Source organism: Triticum dicoccoides, chromosome 5B (genome assembly GCF_002162155.2).
Source record: "Triticum dicoccoides isolate Atlit2015 ecotype Zavitan chromosome 5B, WEW_v2.0, whole genome shotgun sequence".
NCBI lineage: Eukaryota > Viridiplantae > Streptophyta > Magnoliopsida > Poales > Poaceae > Triticum > Triticum dicoccoides.
This window is the reverse complement of record NC_041389.1, coordinates 519,340,996-519,349,647: the sequence shown is the minus strand read 5'-3', so window position 1 is coordinate 519,349,647 and position 8,652 is coordinate 519,340,996. Positions and strand designations below refer to the sequence as shown.

At 46.6% G+C, this 8,652-nt stretch overlaps 1 pseudogene; it reads right to left on the bottom strand.

Moving 5' to 3' along the window:
• Positions 1 to 4,143: 4,143 nt before the first annotated feature.
• On the bottom strand, positions 4,144 to 6,242 carry LOC119309905 (annotated as a pseudogene).
• Positions 6,243 to 8,652: the final 2,410 nt, after the last annotated feature.

Below are 8,652 nucleotides of genomic sequence, written 5' to 3'. Positions count from 1 at the left end.
GCGGGGCGCTGGAGGACCGAGGCGACGGCGGCGAGCGCCGGCGGCGGGCGGTGGCTAGCAGCGGCAGCCCGGAGCGGCAGCAGCAGGCAACATCGCGGGCGGAGCGGCGCGGGACGGCTGCGGCGCAGGCGGGCGGCGGCGGCGCGGCTTGGCTGGTACGGCCAGTAGTCGGCGGGGCACGCGCGGGTGGTGCGGCGGCGGGCTGCGATGCAGCAGCAGCACATATCGGCAAGGGGAGCAGGGGAACGCGGCGGCCAACGGCGGGGCGCGGGTGAGGGAGGGAGTTGCGGGAGGTTGGCGGGGCGCGCGGCGCCAGCGCAGGCGTGCAAGGCAAGCGCAGCAGCAGGCCGAGGCGGGGGCGCGACGCCGAGCCCTCCCTGCTGAGCCCGGTGGACGACGGCGAAGGTGGCGCGCAGGTGCACACGAGGTGTTTGGGAAAATGCCACAGAGAGAGGAGGAAGAAGGAGGTGGTTGACGCTGACAGATGGGCCTCGCCTGTCATAAACATGTTTAAATTGTCTAAACTGGACATTATCTGAAAGTGGTAGTTTTAGTCATGAAATTAGAAAATTTTGGTAGTTTTCGGTCACTTTTTTTAAAATGGTAGTTATGTGGGACGCAAACCCCTAAAGTGATAGTTTTTTGTCAATCACTCTGACATTCCTAGTAACAGTGCTCGCAGCATCACCTTTGTCGACCATGCATGCTAATTAAGCTGGAACGGAAGTATGGGTGGACAAACTGCGCGAGAGAAATCATAGCAACAGATAGAGTCGAGCAAGTTTCATCAGCAGATAAGATGCTGTCAGTACGATTTTTTGCGGTTTTTACTTGTACAGTTGTACCATTGACAGGTCATAATCTACCCTAATAATAAAGTAAATAGTGTTTCTGTGGTCCGTCCAAATAATTGCCCCCGAATTAGCTATAAATTTATGCCACCTGTAAGTTAAGAAAATGATTCGGTTTTTATTTTCAAAGCGCCGCCGTGCTCAGTGGTTTTATACGGGCGATGCCCTATTAATGACACAGACGCACTACCATCGTTGTGGCTAGAGGCTGTTGCTTCTACACAGCACACCAGGGTTCGAATCCTTTTTTGAGGGAAATACTCGTGATTATATTATGTTAAGGAAAACATTACAAGGAGACATACAGTAGATACGAGTACATCCACGCAGGATACGGAAGAACACCAAATCCAACTCAACCACACAGCCGCTGCTACCCCCATCTCGCCGTCGTCGCCGCCGGAGAGAGAAGAAAAGCGACCAACCCCTTTAGATCCGGAGAAGCACCATCGCTTGTAAGCTTTGTGAGCCGCACAATCGTAGCCCGCCGCGAGAGGCGAGATCTTGAGCAGAGCTGAAAAGCCCAGGCGGCCGGAGCAACGCCCCATGCCGAACCGGATCCGCATCGGCCAGCTTCGCTGAAGCAGGTTCAAAGACCAATCGCCGATGAACAACCTCCAGTCCTTCATCCCTGTCGTAGCCACCTCCCGCATCCACAACAAAAGAAGCGCCAGAAGCATCTTCCCATGGAGCCAAAGAAGCGGACAAGCCCCAACCACCGCTCCACAGGGCCAAAGCCGCGAACGCCATGGGTCAGAATCCTCGACCCCCCTCGCCGTCTCGCCACACCAAAGAGCCCAGCGGTGACCGACGACGACGACGACCAACTCGCAGGATCGTAAACACTCAGATCCGCGAGACCAAAAGGACCCCAGCTCCTCGCCAGTGCCAAGAACGACGCCGGGCGAGCGAAGAAGGAGACAGGGCCACTTTATTCCGCACACCGACGCCTCCTCCGCCATGACGCCGGTGCAAAGGACACCAAACCTAGAAAATCTAGGACTATATACACCACCAGGCATCAGATCCGGGATCTCCCACCCCTCCGGCAGCCATAATGGCCACCGGAGGTGAAGGAGACCACCGGTCTTGCCGACGGGAACAGAGGAACTCCTGGATCTCGCCCTGCCCTCTTCTGTAGGCAGTTTCGAGAGAGGACGGGAAGAGAGAGGGGAGCTCCGTTTTGGTGCGATAGGGAAGGGTGGATGCCACCAGGGTTCGAATCCTGGTAGTACCGTTTTTGTTGCCTCCTTTTTTCCTAGGCACCTCCTCCACACCTTACGCCTTCATGGGCCGGGCCTACCCGCTGTGACGCTCCTGTTCTTTTTTCATTTTGTCTTTTCTTTTCTTTTCTCTTTTATGTTTTAGTTTTTTCTTCTTTAAATTTATTTGACAATTCTAAATTATAAAAAGTTTTCAGTTATAATTTTTCAGAAATTATAAAATATGAGTGAATTCAAAAAAAAACTTCAGGAAATAATAAAATTTTTGCTGTTTCAAAAAATATTGGTGATCTTACGAAAGTGTTCGCAAATTATGAAAAATCACAATCTGGAAAAACATGTCAGGAAGTACAATCATGTTCATGATTTTGAAAAAAAATATTGTGTATTCAAAACATATTCGTTAATCTGGAAAAAAATGTCAATGAATTTTTTTAGAAAATATTCAAAAAATTATATGTCTTTTGCGAAATTCAAAATCTAACCCCCAATTTAAAAAAGTCATCAATTCAAAAAATGTTAACTAAGTCAAAAAATATTAACTAAGTCAAAAAATATTCATGAATTAAAAAACTATTCATGCATTTCAATAAATGTTTCTGTAAACAAAACAAATGTCCGTGATTTTATAAAGATGTCCTAATTTCAAAAAGATGTTTGTCGATTCAAAAAATTGTTCGCCCGTTCAGAAGTATTTTATGTCTAGGATTTGATTAGTTTTTGAAAAGTCTTTATATGTCTAGGCATTGAGAATAGTTCGTGGTCGATGAGATTTGTTTTTAAAGATTTAAATATTCCCTTGCGCGAGACGATGGCAAGTGTTTCGTGCAGCGACAAGCTCATTGCCTAGGATACCACGTCGAATGCATTACGATCACGTGGACATTGTGTCCATCATCAATGAGAGTGGGAAGAAAGATATATGGCAACATGGTGAGCCACCGTGTTAAAATAAAGAACACTCATATGTCTAGATATTAAGTCATACTTATTTGGCTAGCATGTATTTTTTGTGTCTCCCGTTGCAACCCACACCCCCCTAGGGGGATTGACTACCGACATCATTAAAAATCTTTGGTCTATTTCTTTTTTGTCATAAATTTGATGTCTCGTGTTCTTTGCTCTCTTGCATCATTTATTCTTAATTATCAATCTGTAAAACTGACATATTGGTGCAATTTCCCTGAACTCGAATTATTCTATTTTGGGTCTATAAATTTTCTGATTTTTTTGTTGTTCACCCGTTGCAACGCACGGGCACTTTTGCTAGTAATAACCAATGAAAAGAACAGATAGGTATAAGCTCAACAGCTGGGCAGCTTAGACACCAAGCTCACATCTGAGCCGGCTACGAAACACCACCGGCTCATCGACAGCTTACAAGTTAGGAACTCCACTAAAAATGCTAAACAGGTCGGTCGAAAACAATCCACAACACCAGATTCCTAGCTTGCAAATATAATTGTATCAGCGTAAAATTGCTCTGCCACTAGCAGGATAGAACACAATACACACTTGACAGCAGAGTAAAACAAGGGAGAAAGTACTCCAACAAGACGGGCAAGAGAAGTGCAGTTTTGCATAGATAACGTCTGAAGACAAACGAACTATGTGTGTCCTCTGTAGCACTAGGACAGAAAAGGTTTTTCAAGAAAAAAAATAAACAGACCCTGTCCGACCATATAACTTAACTACTTACATCTAACCCTTTCATAAAAAAACTACTTATATCTGACAGAGACTGAAAATCGACAATGTTTTCCACCACATGATTTAAAGCAAAAGCCTACTTGATTTAACTATTTAAGCCCCTGAATATCATGTCATTCGAAAAGGGGGAAAACCGCCGTACCTATGAAGAACAAGTTATCAAATGCAGTATTTATGAGCTCACAGCTACATCTTGAAAAATAATCTTGACAGCTGACCAATAGTTGAGGCCCCACATGATAATGTCACAGTTTTACTTCATTGCAATGCATACAACAACAGGTTAGTGTTACTTTGAATCGGAGTATCGACAGTATTGCTTTCTGATGGTCGCATAGCAAGAGTGAAGCTACTGTTTGTCAAGCTTTCTGCTTGCATCCTCTTGAAACTCGAACCCAGCCTGACTTGGCAGCATTACTTTTGGATATGTCACCTGCTTGTGTGATTCGATCCCTGCTTGATTCAGCAGCCTTCCCTTTGTACATGTTATCAATAGGCTCCAAAGCTATGCAATCGCCTCCTTGTGGAATTCCATCTCTAGCTTTCCCTCTGTATCAGAGACAACAAAATGGGCCATGTTTAAGTGAATAAATTTTGCAGGTGCAGAAACAACAAGTCATAAAGCAAGAGCACATCTTCCAATGAGTTCTGGTTATAGAACACAAGTTCACTCCACCGAGCTCTCTTTCTGAATGCAGAATTCCCGTCACTCCTATACATCTCCGTATACTGAACATCTTACTAGAATGGAGGTTCTAGTGCCATACAAAACACGTGACTCTGTTCCCGATTATATATCAAATATTTAGTGTGGTTATTAGCTTAACTAGTTAGCTTGCCTCATTTTCTCAGTCTAAGCTACATATTTGAACTGAATTCATCTAGAGACATTCTAACAAGAGAAATATCATGTTGTAAGTGAATCTAAAATAAGTCCGCAAAATCCATACTCAGTAGCATCCCCTGGTTAGACCTATCTAATGATGCGGGTGTCCGCTATCATACTACCTTCTCTGAGATCAAACTGGTATGTACAGCAAGAAAAATAGTTAAAACGCACTAGTTACAGATAATAACCTGGCAGACGACTCAGAAGTCAGATAGCTGGAGATCCCACTTTGAAGGTAGGTTTGAGTGAAGCCATATGTTCTTTTTCCATCAAATTTAGCGACTCCTTGTACAACCTTGTTCCTCATGTTCACAGCAAACACAACTGCCCTGCGGTTCATCTCTTTAGCCTTGGCCATGATGTAAACAACATCATCATCATGCAAACTCAGAGCAGGGTGACCTCCCTGGAGTCTCTCAAAGGCAGTCCGAGTGCCCTGACCATCCAATACATCATGAAGCAATTCACAATAACTCTGGTGCACTGGTATCTTGAACATATCGAGTGTGCGATCCTTCTGCCAGTTCTGCCAGGGCTCCATCATTTTCCATGTGTTGGCTTCAAAATGTTTGGTAGTCAAAGTGGTGTTGAAGGCTACTTGGCGCCGTTTGAACTTCAATCGCATCTCAAAGAAGTTGATATGGCCTTCCACAATGGCAATGTCTCGAAAACGCTCAGGAGAGCCTTCGCACCTCTTGTTCAAAGGTGGCGGCAATGCACAGTACCGAAGAACAGTGCGGCCCGTGAGAACCTCACAGAACAGAATGCCGTTCCATAGGTCGACCCAGGCCACCAGACCATCTTTGCCTCCGATAACCAGCACCTTGCTTGTAAGTATGCGCGAGAACCTCTCCGGTTTATCAACATGCATCAGCCTGGTGCTCCATGTCCAGGTCTTGGAGTCAAACTGGTGGAGGTCATACTGTCCGTGGACGCCTGGCCGCCTGCCCAGTGGATGGCGGCGATGATAAAGCTGCCGTCACCACGGCAAACAATGCCCGCTGAGCAGTCGGGAAAGACAAAGGAGCTGGCATCGGCTAGCCGGCGAAGAGTTGGGTTGGTGCCGGCCTGGTAGACATAGTAATGATTGATGTAACCGGTGGGACTGAGGTGTTTCTGAGGGCCAACGGCGGCGCGGAGGAGGACCAGGTAGTCCTGGGCGGCGACCACCATGGGCGTATTGGTGAACTCGCTGGGTTCCACGCCGTTGGAGTGGACCGTGAGGCAGGAGACGCGCGGCGGGTGGGCGATCCAGAAGGTAACCCGGATGCGGTGGTCCTTGAAGAAGGGGGCATCGGCTGTGGTGGCGTTGGTGCGGTCGTCGATGTAGGCGTGTATGTCGAGAAGGATCGACTGCGGAAACGAGTCCAGATCGTGGGGGTGGGTAGGCGACCGGACGTCCTCCGCTTCGTCGTCGTCCTCCTCCTCCTCCTCGTCTTCGTCGTCGTCCGTGTAGATCTCGTCCTCGGAGCAGGAGGAGTACTCGTCCTCCTCCGTCGGGATCTCGTCCTCGTCGATTCTGAGAGACGAGAGGTCGATTCCCTTCATTCCCAATCCCTTATCCTCCATGGCGATCGGTTGGTTGGTACTCCACAGCAATTGGTCTCGGAATTGAAGAGGGCGAATCAAGGGACCGGCGGCGGCGGCGGCGGCGGCGGCGGCGATCTAAGGTTGGCTGATTTGGGCATCAAGAGGATCGGATAGGAGGCAAGTGTGTGTCTCGTGGCGGCGGAAATAGGGACTCCAAACCCCTAGCCCGAGCGCAAAGAGGTTTCTAGGTTCGAGTCCCTACCGGCTACAGGTAAAGGGCGATGCTAGGCGCTGGCCGAGCGGCCCGTCGCCCACATCGGTCGCTCTCTGAGCCGTCAGATGCGTGCACGTAGCCGTCCGATCTGATCCCCTCCAGCTCGTCCTCCTTGAGAAAGCATCTTGTGCAACGGCAGAACTGATGCACCAGGCACTTATGGGCCGTTGGATGAGGAATAAGGGGACAGGATTCTGCCTCAAGGTGGGCTGCTGATACTTTTGTATACTCGTCCTCGTTTTTGTAGGAAACAACAAAGAGGCGCAAAATCTATTTCTCTGCAAGCTCTGTCACCTTACATGTCTCATCTCTTTCTGTATTTTTTTCAATACAGTTCGCATGAACTGCTACCACCAGAAGACAAGTTCATTTCAAATAGCTATATCAGTCGAGCCATGACCACTTTGAATCTGCACTCTTACTATGTGTGCAAGGAAATGCTCCAACAACACTCCGGATGGATCACTCTAGATTGGTGCTCCATTTCATTTTGAAGATACATATTTAACAACAAAAAACATGGCACTAGTATCAACTGATCAGGTAGCAACATAGCATCGATTATCTAGTTCATGATGTGGAATGTGACGCCCCCGATTCAATCGTACACTAATCATACACGCAAACGTGTACTATCAAGATCAGAGACTCACGGAAGGATATCACAACACAACTCTAAAAATAAAATAAGTCATACAAGCATCATAATACAAGCCAAGGACCTCGAGGGCTCGAATACAAGTGCACGATCATAGACGAGTCAGCGGAAGCAACAATATCTGAGTACAGACATAAGTTAAACAAGTTTGCCTTAAGAAGGCTAGCACAAACTGGGATGCAGATTGAAAGAGGCGCAGGCCTCATGCCTGGGATCCTCCTAAACTACTCCTGGTCGTCGTCAGCGGCCTGCACGTAGTAGTAGGCATCTCCAGTGTAGTAGGAGTCGTCGTCGATGGTGGCGTCTGGCTCCGGGGCTCCAACATCTGGCTGCGGCATCCAAGAAGAAAAGGAAAGAAGGGGGTGAGAGCCCCTCCGAGATTGGATCTGTCTCTCTGTCTCTCTCTGTTTCTGTGTTCTCATATTCTGCCCTTTCACCGTTTCTTATATATCCGAAGATCTGTAACTCCGATTGGATTGAAACCTTTGCCAAGATATTTCTCTAAAAATTAGCTTTCTTGCGGCCAAAGAAGAGTGTCAACGGCCTTACGGGGTGCCCACGAGGGTCAGGGGCGCGCCCCCTGCCTCGTGGCCCCCTCGGGCACCGTCTCACGTTGGTTTTTCTTCCCAAAAATCATAAATATTCCAAAAATAATCTCCATCCGTTTTTATCCTGTTTGGACTCCGTTTGGTATTGGGTTTCTGAGAAACATAAAACATGCAACAAACAGGAACTAGCACTGGGCACTGGATCAATATGTTAGTCCCAAAAATAATATAAAAAGTTGCCAAAAGTATATGAAAGTTGAATAATATTGGCATGGAACAATCAAAAATTATAGATACGACGGAGACGTATCACATGCATTATACGTGACTTGCCAACTTCAACACAAGTATTTCTCAATTTCAGAATTACCCAACTAACATGACTATAACATGACCACCTTTATATCTCAAAACAATTATCAAGCATCAAGTTGATCATACTATTCAATTCACTTCGTATGATAGTTTTTATTATACCCAACTTGGATGCCCATCATTCTAGGACCAATTTTATAACCATAGCAAATACCATGCTGTTCTCAAAGACTCACAAAATAATGTAAGTGAAGTATTAGAGATCAATAATTTCTACAAAATAAAACCACCGCCGTGCTCTAAAAGATATAAGTGAAGCACATAGAGCAAAACTATCTAGCTCAAAAGATATAAGTGAAGCACATAGAGTATTCTAATAAATCCCGAATCATGTGTGTCTCTCCCAAAAGGTGTGTACAACAAGGATAATTGTGGTAAACTAAAAAGCAAAGACTCATATCATACAAGACGCTCCAAGCAAAACACATATCATGTGGTGAATAAAAACATAGCTCCAAGTAAAGTTACCGATAGACGAAGACGAAAGAGGGGAGGCCTTCCGGGGCATCCCCAAGCTTAGGCTTTTAGTTGTCCTTGAATTATCTTGGGGTTCCTAGGGCATCCCCAAGCTTAGGCTCTTGCCACTCCTTATTC